General features: G+C 44.4%; 1 protein-coding gene across 7 annotated transcripts in view; it reads left to right on the forward strand.

Moving 5' to 3' along the window:
* Positions 1-20,914, forward strand: part of GRIA4 (glutamate ionotropic receptor AMPA type subunit 4) — a 529,928-nt gene that overhangs the window by 255,588 nt on the left and 253,426 nt on the right. The window lies entirely within an intron of this gene.

A 20,914-nucleotide genomic window follows, 5' to 3' on the forward strand; every position in this document is an offset into this window, starting at 1 on the left:
GATCTCGTTAAATATGAGGAATAGAGTTGAGCGACTTTGGTCGGATCGGGTTTCATGAAACAAAATTTGAGTCGGATGAAACTGGTCCGACTAGGGCAAAAAAAGTCGGAGTTTCCTCCGAAACCCGACCCCAATGCAAGTCAATGGGGAATAAAAGTCGGCATTGAGTGGATGAATGTCATCCGCTCAATGCCGACTTTTATTTCCCATTGACTTGCATTGAGGTCGCGTTTCGGATGAAACTCTGACTTTTTTTGCCCTAGTCGGACCAGTTTCATCTGACTCAAATTTTGTTTCATGAAACCCGATCCGACCAAAGTTGCTCAACTCTAATGAGGAACATTGTTAGCAATTAATACAATTTAAAAAAAAATGTACAATGCTAAATTAATCTATCATGATCATATAGAGTTCACCCCAATGTTGACTGTTTGATTGTGTGACTTAGACTTTGTACATGTGTGGACCATAAGTGGTGTCCAACCTCTGGATCTCCAGCTGTGCTATTTCTACAAAACTCCCAGCTGGCGATTGTCGGGGCTGGCTTAGAATTGTAATTTTTGAGCACTTGGAGAATAACCGGTTGACGACTAATGGTCTGCTATCTCAACGTCAATGAAAATGTTGTCTGTTTAGGACGTATTACAGCAGCGCAGTAGTGTGAACCTAGGATCCTAAATAATATCAAGGTATGTATATTCAGTCACCAGCATGTGGTATATGTAAAAAGTCCAATGGAACGAAAACGGTGAGTGATTTCAAGAGGAGTAGGAGTAGGGCCGAACAAAAGTGATTGCAGCCCCTTTCATCCAGTAGAACAGCCTTCATGACATCGGCCCCAGAAACCCCCCCATCATTGGCAAGATACTCACCCTCTCCAGCGCATTCACAGGCTGTTTCACCTGGAGAATACAGCGAGTGTAGGCGCCGGCGGGGATGGTCTCACGAGCAGCAGCGGTCTTGGGGGATGGACCTCCAGGAGTCTTCTAATATGGGGCATGCAGAAAAAAATCTAGATCATACGTTAAGTCTGATGTTCTCCTCTAAGACGCTCATCCCTGTAACAGAGCGACAATAAGGTATGCATTTTTTTTATTTTATGATAGTGTCTTGCTGATATTTTTTTATATTGAAAATCATATAAATTAAGTCAAATCCTTTTTTATTATTATTTTCTTTTAATCTCTGTCTTCTATCAGGCTTCAGTGTCTGGGAGGTTCAGATAGATCTTTCCCTAAGGGTTGTGAAAGATTAGAAAAAAATAAGCATTGATATTTTGTTATTGCACAAAAAAACATGGAAACGGTTCGAAACTCTCTGATGGGTATAAGAATTTCAATCTCTACTCTTGTAAAAAAAATAATTTATAGGACACTCCCGGAATTATCTGTGCCGTTGCCTCCAAAGCTGTGCTGATTTTTACTGCGGATAAAAAGCATGAACTTGAGAAGATCTATTTTGCTATCTTACCTTTTATATATTTCTGTGTTCTTTTCGATATAAGACGTCTTGTGCAGTAAGTGATCTCCATCTAGTGGCAGCGATCGCTTCCATTCACGGTACGTGTATATGAAAGGGTGGCCGAATGCTTTCTGGTACAGCTCCTGGAAGGCTTGGGGGGGGGGGGAAGTATCATCACAGTTGACAGGAACTGATGCGGTAGTTTAAACCCATTGTTTGCACATTGGGATCCCCCTGTGAGTTTATAGGGTATGTTCAAAAAATAACCAAGAGATATATTTTGTCAATGTGAACAACAAAACCGCTAAGTGTTTATTTTGGGTCTAAACGATATCAATCTATTGAAACACAATCGGGAGACGTTAGCTACTTCCTTCCTCTTCAGATGCCACCAGAAGTCCACTTTCTCGTTTAAAAAAAAGAAGGGAAAATCTCCTAAAGGGTGAAGAGACATCCCTAATAGATAAGGAAAAATTCAGTGATTTGTACCAAATAATGTTTTCCACTTTACAGGTGATAGGATCAGTACGAACAAGAAAAAAATCAAGGGATTGAAGATTTCTAAAAAAAAATATATAATTATTGACACATATTAAATATTAAAAACAAGAAAACACTAGTCCTACGTGTTTCAAGCAAACAAAGCTTGAAATATTTCTAAAAAAAAACCACACTTAAAAGATGTTACAAGGAAATGCTAGTCCTACTCGTTTCAAGCAAAGTTCTAGCGTGTTTGCTTGAAACGCGTAGGACTAGTATTTCCTTGTTTTTAACATTTTTTAACATGTGTCAATAAAGTATATTTTTTTTAGAAATATTTCAAGCTAAACACGTAGGACTAGGGTTTCCTTGTTTTTAATATTTTTAAGTATGTGTGAAAAAAGTATGTACAGTATATTTTTTTTCAAAATTTTCAATCCTTTGGTGGCAACTGGAGTTTTTCTTGTATATACTGATCCTGTTTTACCAAGGATTCCTTTGCACCGCACTCACCCTGGAAATAATAACCTAACTGGTGATCTGATGTAATCCTCTTCCATTTTGTTGTTGGTTTGATTGAAAGCAAGACATAAAGGATAAGCGATACACTAGCTATAGGATAGATGAAAAATGTCTGATCAGTGGGAATCCAACCCCTGGGACCAGTGTGAATGGATTGGTAGTGCTAACGCATGATCACTACTCTATTCACTTCTTTGGATCCAGGGGACCAGTAATTTGACTGTGTGACCACCACTTCATTCACTGTGTCTGAGAATGGTGGTCACACAGGCAAATTACTGGTCCCCTGGATCCAAAGAAGTGAATAGGGTAGTGAATGAAGTGGTGGTCACACAGCCAGGGACACATAACTCAGATCGAGAAGGTCTCAGAGGTCCGACCACCACTGATCACACCTGTATCACTTATTCTATAAACTGGCGGACATTCGATAACCCATTAAACTAAATAATCTATAGGGTTCTTCCTACTTTTCTCTGATGGCATTTGTCAGAAAAAGTAAGATAGGGCTGTTGTATTTTATCAGGCCCAGTCCTTTTGTTCTTAGTTAGTACTTAATAATGTACTTTGTGTATCACATTATTTTGTGTTACGGTTACTTATACCAACCATGAGCCAAAATATATTTCGCTCTTAGAGCCGCTCGAGTATGGCTAGAGAACATGGCATCTCAACAGGAATTCCACACCACCGATGTGTCCTTCCTTACCTTTACTCTTCGCTTACCATTTACCCAGATGAATGCTCCAAGGTGACCAGCTTTTGGAAAAAAAAAACAAAAGCAAGATTTTGTGATACTATGTCAGGAGATATCGACGCTATATGAGGCCACCCAATGGTTGTGATGTAAATACTAGCCGGTTAACGGTTTTGCTAGCATATTGCGGTAATGGATTTTATTGTATTGGAAAAAACTGGAGTCCTTAAACAAACTCAAGAGAAGGTAAGGGTGGACACATTTGTATATATGCTGTCATATGGTATTATTATATTGCACTATATTATTGAGATATTTTACCTTAGAAATAATGCTGAAAAGGAACCTGTCATCAGACTCATGCTTCCCGAACCACAGGCAGCATGAATCACTGGCTACAACATTGCAGACAAGAAAGTTTTACTCTGAAAATTTGCAGAGTGTCAGAGCAAACAAACTTTGGAAAGCCGGCTAGGGACTATGTTGTTCATGCCAGTCTTGTTGAGGAGACATGTTGAAGTGAGAGTCTGAAAAGTGGTGTTCTCCCCAATACAAATCATAATTCGGTCTCAGGGACTGATGTAAGATTTGTGGCATAAGGAATGCCACAGCTTGCCATGAATTAGAAAGCTGACGTTGCCACGTGGTGTCGTGCTCCTGTTTCACTCCCGCTATGCCTATTTTGGGTTGGAACCTGGCTTCAAAATGGCTAATTTTGCACATTTTTTGTTCCACTCTGTGTTACAGAAAATGATGCCGCTGAACTGGAGCGAGGCGGGGGGGATTCCTCTGGGAACTTGACTGGAATTAGTAAGCCAAGACACATAGACCCTGATTCATGAAGACCGGCAATTTTCTAGCTGGTCTTGATGAGGAGGCATTTTGGAGTCAGATGCTCCTGGTGCGCACGCCTCTTAATGAATCAGGAGCACCTTTGTGCACCACAACAGACTCAAATCTTACTGCACTTCTTGATTAGAGTGAGATATCTGGCTTAGAGAACGCCACAGTTCATCATGAGTTAGACGAGCTGTGGTGTCACGGCGCCTTCGCGTCATTGTCTGACCTCAGCTCCTCCTATTTTGGCAGATCTTGGTAAACTACCATGAAAACACCAAAAGTTTCAAGATTTGTTCTCAGCACCGATTGGCACAAGAACGATGGGACTTTTCAAAGCAATTTATGCCAGATTTCTTTCAAAATTGCTTGGTTAAATGGAGCCATAGTTGTCAAATTATGTTTACCTTGAATACCACAAACTGAGATAAAAATTAATGTGACTCTCTCCTGAACTGGTTGGCATATAGTAGTTCCGAATGGGTCCATACATTTCTCTGAATTTTCACATAATGCAGTCATATTAATGACATCCAAAAGTTGTTTTTTCTTTGAGAAATCTATACTGACTTACAGTAAGTCTAAAAAAATGTTCTACTTTGTAGCTTTCAAGAGTAAGTCATCCAATTAGAGATTAAGTCATCCAATTGTTGCTTCTTTCGTGTGATTTTTGATATCCAAGAAAATGCTTTTCATGTCTGGGCCTCCTGGAGCTCTCACGTTTTTAAGCAATATTAAGACTCTTGACAGCGAATCCATCATAGAGATGTGAGAGGGAAGTGGAATGTAGGTGACATTTTTATAGGTGGTAAGATCTTCAGTTTAATTTTAAGGTAGTATCTCCTAGTGCACAGTCTACTTGTTACGGCTTTGTTGTGAGTCTCCTAGGACACGTCATAATTGCCACACTTGACTTTGATTTAGTATTGTGGACCTGGTAACATAAACATCTGATCCTCAGAGGAAATTACCTGCAGCCCAACCAATGTATTGAGATCGATCTATAAGTGATGACATTGCTAAGCGTTATTGAAGAGAAGTTATTGTATAGGGACCGGGACCATAGATTGACCAAGGTGGTCAACTTAGAAGGGCACCACCATACCTATTTATGATCAAATGTTATTATTTAAGATCACGGTGTAATTACAGTGAAGGAAATAAGTATTTGATCCCTTGCTGATTTTGTAAGTTTACCCACTGACAAAGACATGAACAGTCTATACTTTTAAGGGTAGGTTAATTTTAACATTGTGAGATAGAATATCAAAAATAAAATCCAGAAAACCAGATTGTATAAATTATATAAATTTATTTGCATTTTGCAGTGAAAAACAAGTATTTGATCCCATACCAAGCATTAAAAGTTCTGGCTCCTACAGACTAGTTAGACGCTCCTAATAAACTCGTTACCTGCATTAAAGATAGCTGTCTTACATAGTCAACTTTATAAAAGACTCCTGTCCACAGATTCAATTAATCAGTCAGACTCTAACCTCTACAACATGGGCAAGACCAAAGAGCTTTATAATAATGGCAGGGACCAGATCATAGACCTGCACAAAGCTGGAATGGGCTGCAAAACCATAAGTAAGACACTGGATGAGAAGGAGACAACTGTTGGTGCAATAGTAAGAAAATGGAAGAAATACAAAATGACTGTCAATTGACATCAATCTGGGGCTCCATGCAAAATCTCACCTCGTGGGGTATCCTTGATCGTAAGTAAGGTGAGAGATCAGCCTAAAACTTTCATGGGGGAACTTGTTAATGATCTGAAGGCAGCTGGGACCACAGTCACCAAGAAAACCATTGGTAACACATTACGCCGTAAAGGTTTAAAATCCTGCAGTGCCCACAAGGTCCCCCCTGCTCAATAAGGTACATGTGCAGGCCCATCTGAAGTTTGCCAATAAACAACCTGGATGATTCTGTGAGTGATTGGGAGAAGGTGCTGTGGTCAGATGAGACAATAATTGAGGTCTTTGGAATTAACTCAACTCACCGTGTTTGGAGGAAGAGAAATTTTAAGTATGACCCAAAGAACACCGTCCCCACTGTCAAGCATGTAGGTGGAAACATTATGTTTTGGGGTGTTTCTCTGCTAATTGCACAGGACTACTTCACCACATCAATGGGAGAATGGATGGAGCCATATACTGTAAAATCCTGAGTGACAATCTCCTTCCCTCCACCAGGACATTAAAAATGGGTCATGGCTGGGTCTTTCAGCAAGAGAATTACCCAAAACATACAGCCAAGGCAACAAAGGAGTGGCTCAAAAAGAAGCACATTAAGCTCATGGAGTGGCCTAGTGTTTGCAGCGGAATATTCAGGATACTCTCCAAGCGTGTGACAACAGAGCTTCTTTATTCAGCAACAATCAGGAACAATATGCTTAATAGATCATGAATAAATCATTTGTGTGTCTCTATCTGTGCATCATCTACAGCAGGCTGCTTCTCTCATACACAGACACAGGAAAAACAGGAAATACAGTCACATGCTCTCCCTGTGTGAGCCTCTGGGAGTTTTTTTTGTTCTAACTTTATAAATAGCATACAAATCTAGCAACTAAACACTTATTGACAGGAACAGAGTTGTTGCACCAAACATATTCCAACACCTAGCCTGTCTTCAGACCTTAATCCCATAGAAAATTTATGGGGAGGAAGTTGAAGCTTCAAGTTGCCAAGAAACAGTCTCAACATCTTAATGATTTAGAGATGATCTGCAAAGAGGAGTGGACCAAAATTCCTCCTGACATGTGCGCAAACCTCATGTTAGGGATGGCGGAAATCACTAAATATAAAATAACGTAAAGTGCGTTCGCTGCCCGGGGTCCACCATGCAGAAGGTGTAAACACTGCTGCTAGATAATGGCGGACATACAATATAGCGGTATGATGCACGCGGGTTGAACGTCACCCGGGTGCGCTGAGCGATCTCTGTTAATTCACAGAGACGTCTATGTGTTAAACACAAAAGGCTGAGCCTGTTAACGCCACAGGTCTCAGAGAAGTGCACGCACAGTATCTGGTCACAGGAGCTGAACCCTAGGCAGAGGGTCAGCGTCCGTCTAGACCTACCGTGCGTGCGGCGTCGCTACTGCAGACGCCAAGGGGAGCTGCAGACTGCTGCACGGCAACAGACACTGCCGCTAATCGACAATGCCCAGTAGCAGGTGCACTGTCGGACGCTAGCACTGTTGATGATGCTGCTGTGGCTTGTGGCTTGCCACTGGCTGGCACTGACTCTAAGCCTAAGTCCCTGTACACACTCGTATTATCAGAGGGAGGGGATCTTAATGAGTCATTCGCAGGTTCATGCATCCATCATCATTCACACAGTAGACAACTAGAGATTATACTAGCGCATGGCCGAGCGGCCATGCGAACCTTTTATAGCCAGGACCTTCCGGAAGCTTCCAGATCCCTGAGATGGACCAATCAGATCACGAGAAGGACCTGGACATGTGGCTCCCGATCTCCAATGGGAGATCGTCTCGTGAGCATGCTCAGTGGAGTATCAGGAGGACTTAGTCTCTGGAGCGATTTGCTGCTGAGCAGCCTTCATTGCCATTGCTGACCCAAAGGTGGCAGCAATAGCCAGCCCCACAGAGCAGGTCTGGGAAGAGCATCTGGGAAGATGGGATTGCTGAGCAATCTCCTCTGCGGTCGAAAGACTATGGGAGATCGCAGAATGTGAGGCTCTGGATTCCTGCTGAACCGCTGCAGGAACCTGACGCCTAACATTACCCCCTACCAGGGCCCCCTCCCTCCTGAGCCTTCCAACCTAATAAAGTTTTTTGCCACGTACCACCTTGTGTCCCACAGAGGCATATGCTTCAGGCTTGTCTGAAGACAAGTCTGATGTCCCGGCAGATGACTCAGAAAACCGGGACATGTGAACAGGTTTGAGAAGGGACACATGGAAGGCGTCAGGAATGGCTAAGTCACCAGGAGCAGAAGTTGGAGCGGGGCGCCGATGTGTGTCGGCTGGCGTCTTCACTCTCACTTTAGAGGATAGAGTGACATGCGGGGTGCAACCCAGACTGTCGCGAACCTCCATTGCCCGTTCTGCCACCGGCAAGGGATACAGTGACCCAGCCGGACTCTATTTAGAGGAGCTGCTCCGAGCACAAGAGGCGCATGACTGAATGTATTTTTTAGTGTCCCGAGCCCTGTGCGGCCACCAATAAGAGCTTGCCAGGAGTTTTGTGGTCTGCTTTTAGCTAAAGTGACCCTCCACCCTGGACACGTGTGCCCATGCGAGAACCTTGGACTGCAGGTGAGGCGGGGCAAAGGTCTTGCCTGGCGGCACTGACTCGAGGACGACCGGAGCCACGGTCTTCAGATTCCCAGTAGGGGGCGCGGAAAGATCCGCAGGCATCTCCGCAGAGGCTATGTCAGAAACACCGCACTAACCTTGCTCACTGAGCCAGTGCGCGTGTCCTGAGTAAAGCGAAATAGTGCTCAAAGATACCTGTGGAGCGGGCAGCAACCGAGTAGATGCGTACTTCAGAGCCGCAGGACCTGAAGCATGTGAGAACTAGGGGCGTGGCCTAAACTCCACAGAGCTAGGAGCTGCAAGATAACTCCTAGCAGGGTAACTGCGAGACAAAGTTACCAAGGGGCATAGACAGGGAGAATAGTCAGGACGTAGCCAATGAGTCGTACACAGATATAGCTACAAGGTACCAAAGGGGCGAGCAGAGATTAGTCAGGTCACAGGCAATGAGTCATACACAGATAATAACGCAGTACAAAATCAACAGGCAAACTCACAACGGGAAACAGAGCCGGGTCAGAACCATATAAACAAGCTATAGCAACACACAGGCACACGGGGTTCAGCACACTACGCCAAAGGCAAAAGTATAACTGGCAGGGATTGAAGCTTCCCAGGGGTTTAAGAAGCTCTCCAAGAACCAGAAAGAGGCCACAATCATTAACCCCAAGTGTGCAGGTAAAAACCTGCACAGAACTCCAGACATTAACCCCCGGAGTGCAGCTCAAAAACCTGCACAGGGATCATGTCAGGCTACTTGGACGCCTCCCCCCATGCACCTTCCCACACAGTCTTTGCTCCATCCCAGTATATTCCCCGAGGACCACTCTATATGAGGTGAATGGCAACGGAGCCAGGGAACCCCGAGGAGCACCTGATCGATGCCCTCTGGCATAATGAGCAGGGACAGCGTCTCCTGATGAGATGGTGGAATTGAGAGCCTAAGGGGTGCTGTTTGGTGGGTAATCTGGGATGACAAGTTCGACACGTTTACCACCCTGATGGGCACTGGGTGAGAAAGTGGTACCAACGGGATAGCGTGCTGTTGGGCGAAGGACGAGGACATAAAGTTCCCTTCTGCCCCGGAATCCACTGTGACCTGTACCTCCCAGGAGGAATCACCGCTATCTAATGTCCCTTGGAGCGCTAGTTTGGGGGAGAAGGTCTCCATAGCGAATAGACCCCCACCAATTACCAGTGGTCGCGTTTGTTTTTTCGGCCGCTGCGAACACCTGTTAGCCAAGTGACCAGACTGTCGACACTGGTAACAGCGTGTGGAGCTTTGTGCCGAACGCGTCTTGAGACCAGTGCGGGACACCTCCATGGGCTCAGGAGGTAAACTCTCTGGCTCGGGAGGTTCTAGAGGTTCAAAGAGGTTGGGAGCCAAGCTAACCCTTCGTCTGGATTGAGCACGCTCCAGCCCACACTCTGAAAAATGGAGATCGATGCGGGTGGAAATGGCAATCAGCTCCTCCAGACTTACGGGAACCTCCCTGGTAGTTAGAGCATCCTTAACATGCTCCGTCAAACCTCTACAGAACACAGGGATGAGGGTTTCATCAGGCCATTCCAGCTCGGAAGCCAGTGTCCGGAAACGGACGGCGTACTGGCTGACCGAGAGGGATCCCTGTGTTAATGCTAGTAGCTGGAGAGAGGTGTCGTGAGTGACTCGTGACCCCAAAAAGACCTGCTTCAGAGATGTTAGGAATTGAGCAGCGGTCCGAACCACAGGGTCACCACGCTCCCACAGTGGCGTGGCCCACTCCAACGCCCTGCCCGACCGAAGGGAAACGATAAACCCCACCTTAGCCCGCTCTCTAGAGAATCACGTGGCCAGTAACTCATGCTGGATAGAGCACTGGCTCACGAAACCCTTACAGGAGGCACTGTCACCAGAAAATTTATCGGGCAACGGAAGGCAGGATACTGTCGGCGCAGACGTGGACGTGGATACATGTGAGACAGCCTCTGCGACCGCCTGTGCAGCAGCCTCAGTAACCTTCGCAGCTGAGGCGGAACTCTTGAGAGTCGCCAACCTGCCCTCCAGCTGGCGAATGTACTGCAATAGCTGCTGCTGGTCCGCCATTACTAGCCAGATCCTGGCGCTAGTATAATGTTAGGGACGGCGGAACGCACTAAATATAAAATAACGTAAAGTGCATCCGCTGCCCGGGGTCCACCATGCAGAAGGTGTAAACACTGCTGCTAGATAATGGCGGACATACAATATGGCTGTATGACGCACGCGGGTTGAACGTCACCCGGGTGCGCTGAGCGATCTCTGTTAATTCACAGAGACGCCTATGTGTTAAACACAAAAGGCTGAGCCTGTTAATGCCACAGGCCTCAGAGAAGTGCACGCACGGTATCTGGTCACAGGAGCTGAACCCTAGGCAGAGGGTCAGCGCCCGTCTAGACCTACCGTGCGTGCGGCGTCGCTTCTGCAGACGCCAAGGGGAGCTGCAGACTGCCACACGGCAACAGACACTGCCGCTAATTGACAATGCCCAGTAGCAGGTGCACTGTCGGACGCTAGCACTGTTGATGATGTTGCTGTGGCTTGTGGCTTGCCACTGGCTGGTACTGACTCTAAGCCTTAGTCCCTGTACACACTCGTAATATCAGAGGGAGGGGATCTTAATGAGTCATTCGCAGGTTCATGCATCCATCATCATTCACACAGTAGGCAACTAGAGACTATACTAGCCCATGGCCGAGCGGCCATGCAAACCTTTTATAGCCAGGACCTTCCAGAAGCTTCCAGATCCCTAAGATGGACCAATAAGATCTCGAGACGGACCTGGACATGTGGCTCCCGCTCTCCAATGGGAGATCGTCTCGTGAGCATGCTCAGTGGAGCAGCAGGAGGACTTAGCCTCTGGAGCGATTTGCTGCTGAGCAGCCTTCATTGCCATTGCTGACCCAAAGGTGGCAGCAATAGCCAGCCCCACAAAGCAGGTCTGGGCAGAGCGTCTGGGAAGATGGGATTGCTGAGCAATCTCCTCTGCGGTCGAAAGACATTGGGAGACCGCAGAATGTGAGGCTTTGGATTCCTGCTGAACCGCTGCAGGAACCCGACGCCTAACACCTCATCATCAACTACAAAAAATGACTGACTGCTGTCCTTACCAACAAGGATTTTGCCACCAAGTATTAAGTCCTGTTTGCCAGAGGGATCAAATACTTATTTCTCACTGCAAAATGCAAATAAATTTATATAACTTATACAATGTGATATTCTGGATTTTACTTTTGATATTCTATTTCTCAATGTTAAAATTAACCTACCCTTAAAATTATAGACTGTTCGGGATTTGGATGTTTCGCCCCCAGCAGTTCGCCCCCGCACATTTCATCCCCAGCATTTGAAATGATAGGGGCGAAATGTGCGGGGGCGAAATGTACCTGGGGGCGAACTGCTGGGGGCGAACTGCTGGGGGCGAAACTTCCTATAACCGTGTGCTTTTTTATGATCAGTGTGGGACCCAGTCTCCCTGAGTGACTGGCCTGTGGACGGAATTTCACCGCACATCACAGCCCAGTGTCACACGGGCTCTCTCCTCTACTAATTTCATTAACAGAGCACAGCAAGCCCGCGCAATGCTGGGCTGTGACGTGTGCTGAAGCTCACATTTGGAAACACTAGGTATTTGAAGAAAGCCTTATTTACAAAGTTTGTTTTGATCTGCCCACTGCACATTGTAGTGGACAATCTCTTTAGATACGGATGGCACATGGACTGTACAGGTGTGTCATCCATGTGCTGGATGTGTTTTTCAAACACCTATAGACTTGCATTGGTTATTTTCATCCGTGTTGCCGGAAAAAACATGGACATGTGAAGAGCACCATAAAGTAGAATGGGTATGGATGCAACATGGTCACGCAAAGGGCACACCTAGGTTCAAAATATAAGATTGCTTTTAAAGCAATGTAGAAAACACAAAAACAAGTTAAAAAATCTGGAAATTCCGCTCGTGTTACAGTCAAACTGAGAAATATATATATATATATATATATATATAAAATCATTGCTCCATCCAAAAGGTGAACCATTTTTGGTCCCCCTCTGGCTTCTTTTGTTTGTGTCTGTCTGTTGGTCAACTCACTGCAGTAGAAGCCCTCCTCCATTGTAGGAGGAGATAAGCATCACTAAGCTCCACCTACTTTCTAAGCCCCATCTCTGTACTACCTGTTTCCTGACAATGAAAGACATTAAAAATGCATTGCCCCTTTAGTTTTCTTAAAGATTTGAACGAGATTATAGAATTTACCACCTGTTCTTGAAATAAACAAAGGTAGAAACAGTGAGGGCAATTTTATCTACTTTCTTACATTTAGCATTCAGTTCTTGGTAGTATTCCTTTAAAAAAAATCCCTTTGTAATTGTATAATGGGTGAAAACTTGTGGGGAACTCATCGGAAGGTCATCCATGTAGCTATGGATTATTATTATCTTAGTTAAGGAACTGTCCCATGCATATCATCACATTTTGGCCTAAAGTGAGTTTTGTTGTAAGTTTCAGTATTCTCCAGTAGTTCCTGAGGTCCCTTTAAAGGGATCCTGTCAGCACGAAAATGCCATTCAATCTGCAGGCACCATGTTATAGAGCAGGAGGAGCCGAGTAGATTGATATATAGTTTTGTGTGGAAAACATTCAATATTACCTGTGTTTTCATTATTTAATCCTCAGCTCTTTCTGGTCCGGTGGGCGGTCCTATCAGTGACTGACAGCTTTCTTTGTGTAAGTGTGCATACAGAGATAGCTGTCAGTCACTGATAGGACCGCCCATGGACCAGATAGAGCAGAAGAATAAATGATTAAAACACAGGTTAGACCGGTTTCACATTTGCGTTTCCGGGTGCTAAGCCCCGCCCCTGCCGCGCCTCCGCTGGTAGCTCCGCCTCCAGGCGCATGACGCTGCGTGCGTCATGCGTCCCCTATCTTTATCACTGAGGATGCAGGCCGTGAACAGTATGCATTTCGGCAGTGTCTGCGTCCTTTTGACGGTGCGCCGACCAGCGCCAAACGCAACCTGTTGCAATTTGGTTGCGCTCGGCGCACCGTCAAAAGGACGCAGGCGCCGCCAAACGCATACTGCGCACGGCCTGCATCCTCAGTGATAAAGATAGGGGACGCATGACGCATGCAGCGTCATGTGCCCGGAGGCGGAGCTACCGGTGGAGGCACGGCAGGGGGCGGGGCTTAGCGATGGCCGTGCGCAGGCCGTCACTGCGCCCGGAAACGCAAATGTGAAACCGGCCTTATACTGAATATTTTCCCACAAAACTATATATCAATCTACTCAGCGCCTCCTGTTGTATAACCTGATACCGTCAGATTGAACTGCATTTTTAGTACAACAGGATCCCTTTAAATAATCTAATATTTATTTTTGTTATTGTTATTGCTTGATTATTTAATGATTATTTATTTGCCAATGGGCATTCATGCAATGGATCTTATGTTTTGGATGTTGTCTATTATAAAGAGAAGATTAGCTAATGACCCTCATACATATTGGATCAAAGACAGTCGAACCTGACAATTTTGCTGGGATCAACCAGTCATCTAATGTGTATGGGGGGGCCTCCTGACTGAACCCTGACAAATGATGTCATGTGACACATGGATCAGGCAGTTTGGAAATCAGTTGCCCGATCCTTTTTCTGGGTAAGGAGATTATTTTGGCAGTGGCCCTATCTCAGAGAATACAGAGCGTTCCTGTGTTTGGTGGAGGAAGGAGAGATAATTGCCAGCTGATCCGTCATCCGTTCTTCCGTCATCTAAGATGTATGGCCAGCTTATTAGAGTAATGCAATAATAAAGGAGATTTTGTTAATTGCTTAAACCCCCATCGTTCTGGCACCACCGCTCTGACCACAGCCTGTCTCTGCTTTGTGTCCTCCACTGCTTCTAAATGGGAAGACTAGATTTTGGCAAAGGTTTAGGCAGCTTTGTCCCTGGCCAGGGAGCAGCATGCTACTGCAGAGACCTTCAGCTGTTCTTTCTGCATTGAAATTTTTATACGCATCACTGTACGCATGACGACAAAAAACACAGCGTTTGCATGCGTTTTTGCATGCATTTGCGTTTTTTATGTGCATGCGTTCTCTAGGTGTCACATTTCAGGAGGAAAATCCTTGAAATAGACTCCACCAATGGGACACCAGTGGGCGTGCGTCATTGGAGTTCTCTATATAGACACCGTTTACAGCTGAATTCTTCAGATTTTGCTGCTGTTTCCTTTGTCATCATGGATCTGCGTTGGAAGAGTTTTCGTTTCAACTTGGATCTGGACATCATCCTGTCTCAGGCTTTTGCATTTGCTTGCCAGCAAGAAAGGGAGAGAGAGAGACAGCGAAGACAGCAGCGGCGGAGTTTTTGGGGACATCTGATTATTGAAGTCAGGGAGAGCCATGGAGCGTACCACACCCTATATAGCGAGCTCCAGGCAAACCCGGCAAAATTTATTGACTATACCCGGGTGTCCCAAGAAAGCTTCATGGATTTGCTTGGTCGTGTTCAAGGAACGTCCGGAGACAGGACACGCAGCTCTGTCGTGCAATTCCTCCTGAGGAACGGCTCCTGGTCACATTACTGTACGTAAAATTTAAAAACCAATGCCTGCATAATTATATTCGTTCTGCCATGTACTAGTCCAAAGCCTGCAGAATTATTGTTCTGCTATGTAGTAAACAAAAGCCTGCAGAATTATTGTTATGCCATGTACTAATATTTTTTCATTTCAGTATTTTGCAAAATCCTAGACATAAATATAAATTTTTTTCTTTCTGTTTGGCAGATTTCTGGCTACGGGAGAGACCCTATCATCACTCCACTTCCAGTACCGGCTTGGAATCTCCACCTTGTCGGGAATAGTTGCGGACACCTGCCAGGCTTTGTGGGACGTTCTCTGTCCAGAATTTATGCCCCTACCCTCCGCGGAAAAGTGGCTTGAAATAGCTGAACAATTATTGACAGTCTGCAATTTCCCCAACTGTTTGGGAGTGGTGGGCAGGGGTATAAATTCTGCCAAGAGTGTGCAAAGCAGTAATCAAAGCAAAAGGTGGCTACTTTGAAGAACCTAGATAAGACAGAATTTCAGTTGTTTCACACTTGTTTGTTAATTATATAATTCCACATGTGTTAATTCATAGTTTTGATGCCTTCAGAGTGAATCTACAATTTCAATAGTCATGAAAATAAAGAAAACTCTTTGAATGAGAAGGTGTGTCCAAACTTTTGGTCTGTACTGTACCAGCTTCCTGGTTTCCAGCTGTCTGTGTTGCCGACCCGCAAGCTGCTTCTTGGCTGTCGGATGGCTGGGACGGATCTGAGGTAGCTCGATGAAGGACCGCTCCAGGAACAGGTTGCAGGGTGCTGCTCCAGGTGGTGTGAAAAGAAAAGAAAAACATTAGTATCATGCATTTACAACGGTCAAAGCGCCAACTCCTGTGGAATAGAAAAACACAGAGTAAAACACAATACAATACAACAACAAAATACTTACGATCTGGTGGCAAGGACTGGTCTTAAGAAGGCCAACGCCCGATGATATCTGTATTTGGTTGAGATCCTCGCCACAGCACCACTGGGAACCTGGCCCCCCTGATGGACATCATTGTTGAAGAGGTCCTTCATGGAGCGCCAACGGGTTCTGACTTTGTTCACTGTGGAAAAAAAAAATTTAGACAATGCACTGTAGGCCGGGATAACACAAATGTGTGTGATGCTAGAAACTCGCAGGAGTTCCTAGCATCACACACAGTTGTGTGATCCCGGCCAAGGTCATTGCCACATCACACAGCATTGAAATACTTACGAAATTCCTTGCAGACCCGTGGAGAGGCGTTGTCCCAGCCATCCATCATCGCTGCGGCCACCTCTTTCCAGAGCCGCCGGATCACCACGTTGTCTGAGTGCAGTGGATCACGGCTATCCCACAACGGGACTCGCTCCTGGACCAAACTGATCAGGGCCTCATGGTCCAGGGTGAGTTCTTCATCCCGTTGTGGAGCCTAGAAAAGAAAGAAAAGCATTAATCTTGTAAAGATTTGGAAATGAAAAAGATAGAAAAGAAGACAGAAAAGAAGCAAGATTGAAGAGGAAAAACAGACCAGAAAAAAGTACGATCAGTCAGTCTATACTTACATGCCATCTCCCCGCCTGCACTTGCACTGGCTGCTCCTGCTGTTCCTCCGCTGACGTGGACGATGAGGTCTGAAAAAGAAAAAAAATTAATTTGCCACATGTGTATATGTGACAGTGAATACTTACCAATCACTAGGGAAGGAAGATATTCACTTCACTCTCCGCTTGTGCCAGTTCACCAGGGGCCTGTTGAAATTCCTCTCCAGAAGACATGCTGCAATAAAAAAAGAGACATTAGTACATACTAAATTGAGAAAAAAGGACAGGCAGACATTAGGTTTTATGCTCACATTATTCCACTTGCTGCTAGTCTCCACGGTCTCCAAGGTCCTTCTCTCTTGCAAGCTGTAGAGTAGTGAACTGCCAGTGCAAACACCTTATAGGGGGTGGTTTAAACCACTGTCTAGGCAAGTTAATTAAAAAAATGCATGTGCACGAAAAAGCAGGCGTGCGCATGTCTATGCACACGCCTGCATTCCCATAGACTGTAATGCATTGTTTTGGCGCATTACGTGCGCAAGTGAATGCATTTATTTTTTAATGACTTTAGGTGGACCAAAAAATGCAACATGTTGCATCCAGCGCGTCTAGTTGCACACCTGGAAATAACGCATGCGCACGAAAAAGCAGACGAACGTGTGCAAACTCAAGACCATGCGCACGCCATGTTAAACATAGGTGCGCATGATGCATGCGATCGGATGCGCACAATGCGCTGCGCAAAAAAATGCTAATGTGAGACCAGCCTAAGCAAGACAAGGTCTACCCTCAGTTTTTGTCACCTGTTGTTTTCATACATCTAAATTAAGTGCAAACTGGGAAATGCAGGAACTTTTTTATGTTAGATTTCTTTAGTATTTTTTGCTTCAGAAGCCAGGCTGGAGAAGGAGGGCGATTTTCATTTGTTTTTCACATTTTGTATTACTTTTAGCTTTTTGACACATAAGTTGTGTGCCAAGTTCCTCATTTTTATTTTGAGTCCATCAGCATTTTCATTGTTTTCACCATCTTTCTGATGTGAAACTTTTAAAAAAAATTTCATAAAAGGGGTGAAGTGAAAAGTGGAAAATCAGTTCTAGACAAAAGTCTTATATCTGAAAATTGCCCCAAATTGATCAAACATCATGTGACACTTTTATATATTTTGCAGAAATAACGGCAGTGCAGCCAGAGGTAAAACTAAGTTAAAAAATTCCTATAATTATAAATTCCCTCTTTTTTTTTTATTTCTCCCCTCCTTCCCTCCCTTTGCACTTATTACAGTTTTAGTGGCCCTTTAACATAAATTTCTTCAAATTTGTATTTGCTATTTTTATTAATATATTATTTATATTTATTATAGGCTAGTAAAATTATGCTGTGATAGAATTTATAAGAATTTTGAGCATAGTATGATTACCATGAATATTTTCATTTAATGGTTAAAAAAATAACAGCTTAAAGGAGTTGTTTGACCTAAGTATCCACTCTATGTGAGCGCACTACAAGGTTTCTCCGGTGCTGGCGGTGGGCGCATGACCGCAAGTATGTGATTTGCATACATGCGGTAATGTGCCTACTAGACGTGAGCAAGGCTGAACAAGTCTAGTCTGTATTTGACCACATGTATGCAAATCTCATACTTGCAGTCACATAAATAGAATAGTTATCTCTCAATATGATAAAGTTATTATACAAATCACCGAATCCACCCCTATCTATATTACGGAGATAAGTATCCACCAGACCAGGGCAAATAACATTCTTTCTCATACAATAATTGACCCTATTTTTCCCTAAGGGTTGTGTCATAGATCAGAATATATATCAAATGTTTCAGCTGGTAAATTCTATAACACAGCTGTCATCCCTAATTAGGTGAAATAAGAGGGGACCGGGTAATAATGGAGCAACGGGAGGTCAAGAAAAACAATGACCTGCAGTCTATGATCAACATTAGCCCTAGGCTCATCCCTACTTAGGCCGTGGAGTTTGGCATTCTAGAGATGAAACGTAAAATGGTGCCCCGCTCAACGATGGCTATCTCTATTAAACCCTAAAAAAGGTTCCAATGATCAATGAGAGATATCTTAATACTAATCTCTCTATATACTTGGATATTTAAGGAGGGATGCCGGCATCATGGGGTCAAGCCAGAAAGCTACCTAAAACTGCAGATCATTCAATTAATCTAAACATAGGTAATCACTGACCAAGATATAATTCTGAATAATCCATCATTGTCAGAATAGCTAAAAGCTAAAAAGCTAAGGAGGACATGCCGGTTGATGTGTACTCCTAGATCTAATATATATAGTATGTGCCCATAGTATCGAAAGGTCCACATACCATAGAAAAATACTTCAGAAATAGCCTGAAAGCAACCGTGTCATCATTGTAATACTCATCAGTCCACAAGAAGTGTCTCTCGGAGTGTATGGAGTGAGGCTGAAGATGTCTAGTTGGCTTGTGACCGCATGTATGCTTATGCCCTGCAGCCCTGATGGAACTGTGAAGGCTACAGTGGCGGCCTGATCACCTGCAGTCCTTATTTGACATAAACAATAATAAAAGCGCAATATTTTGCTCTTTGCAGTAACCTAGCACTGCCGCATCATTTACTAAGCTGTGATCAAATCGTAACCATTCTCAGGAATTCACCGTTCAGTCATCACAAGAGATGAGCAGATCTTTTTATTGTGAGTTCATTTTTCCCTTCACCATTGAGGTCTGATGAACTCCCTCCTCTGGTGAAGGAGGGTTGTGAGGCTGATTATCAGACACCTGGGCAGCTAGATGATGACTGGGTGGCTGGAATTGAGGACTGGATATAATGCTGCCGACGCCCTTCTTCCTGGCTGGTGATCTTCCTGCTGGATTCTTGGAGACTAGTCTGATTCCTGCATCTCAAAGCTAAGTTTTTCTGCTCTGCTTTGTACTCTTCAGTTTTGTTTTTGTTTTGCCTTGTTTTTTGGGAGTTCTGCCATCCCCGGCCGGGGGTGAGCTGAATTCCATTTTTGTCTCTGATCTCTTGATCTTTTGCTCTGTCTTCAGAATATACCTGAGTGCTGATATAGTCTTTTGAAGCCTAGCGACTTCAGGGCCTGTTTTTCCTATCAGTCGGTTGGCTCATTTTGATAGGGTTTTTGCGGATGGCAGACAGCAGCTTTCCTATCCTGTCCTATGTAGTTAGCTTGGGCCCCATCAGTTGCTCGACCTATCTTTCTATCTGTGTTAGTGTTTTCATCTTGCCTCACCGTCATTATATGTTGGGGGCTGCCTATTGCTTTGGGGTCTGCTCTGGGGCAGTTTAGTTTTTCCCCTTTCTGTCTTTAGGCTATCTAGTTCTCCGGCTGTGATCGAGGGGTCTAGGGCACCGTAGGAACCCCCCACGGCTACTGCTAGTTGTTGTGGATAGGTCCAGGGGTCTGCAATCCGATAGCTGCCAACCTCTCTGGTTTTTCTGGACTTAGCTGGTATTTTGTTTTTTCCTCCTTTGGTGAATCATCATAACATCTTTTACAATTCAAATTGGTCAAAATTTCATCAAAAATGTGATTTTGGCAAATATATATATGGATTTTAGTACTGGAAAAGAAGTTGGGGGGAGACGTAAAGAGGAGAAAGAGAAACATTTTGTTTGAATGTGATCTTTCTACTCTGCTCACCCTATGAATCTGGAGATGGATTCTTACTCTGTTGTACATATTACCAGTCCAACACCAGACAGTGCTCCACTGGGAACCACTGATCTCCGATGACCCAGTGGTAGACTGACCACCACTGTACAAAGTATGAAAATCCAATTTATGAATTGGGATGTGATGTCACAGCTGCTGGGCATTGTGGTGAAGCCTACTCGGCCGTCTAACCTTCATTAGGCCACTCACCGATGCTTCGCCAGAGTGAAAAATGGCATCGGGCAACTTTTTTTGCAAATCGAAACGCAGGGTATTTAATTTGTGTACAACCAGGAATTTCAGAATATCTACTCAAACATAATACTATACTTAATCGATACGCTCATTTCTAGTCTCTACGTAGTAAATGTTCATGCAGTGGAAAGTGTGAGATTTGTGATAACATGTGAGAGGAGCCTCGGAAGGTTGTGGGGTGCCGCTCTGTATGCTGAGATACCACAATTTAAAAGTTTGTGTCCAACTTTTTCTTTAAAAAAAAAATCAAGCCCTTTATGGGGACTGTTAGGTAGTCTTCAGTCTTGGGCTGCCCACTCTTTTATTAGACAGTGCAGCCCCAGATTGGTGATCGATACTCCTTAAAGTCTCTCCCATTCCACCACAGGACACTTCCCTAGCATCTGTGGAGGCCTCTCCCTCATTGGGATCTCTGGAAACCCTAGATTAGTTCAGTAGAACCTTTTGTAGATACATAAAAAAATCACATAAATGGAAGCTAAAATTCTAGTACAGGCTCCAGCATATGACCATATAATCAGTATGAGGTTCCAATTATTTCTTATAAGGTCTTTATT

The sequence above is a fragment of the Dendrobates tinctorius genome, unplaced genomic scaffold (genome assembly GCF_039654945.1).
Source record: "Dendrobates tinctorius isolate UK_male_01 unplaced genomic scaffold, ASM3965494v1 ptg000256l, whole genome shotgun sequence".
In the NCBI taxonomy this organism is placed as follows: domain Eukaryota; kingdom Metazoa; phylum Chordata; class Amphibia; order Anura; family Dendrobatidae; genus Dendrobates; species Dendrobates tinctorius.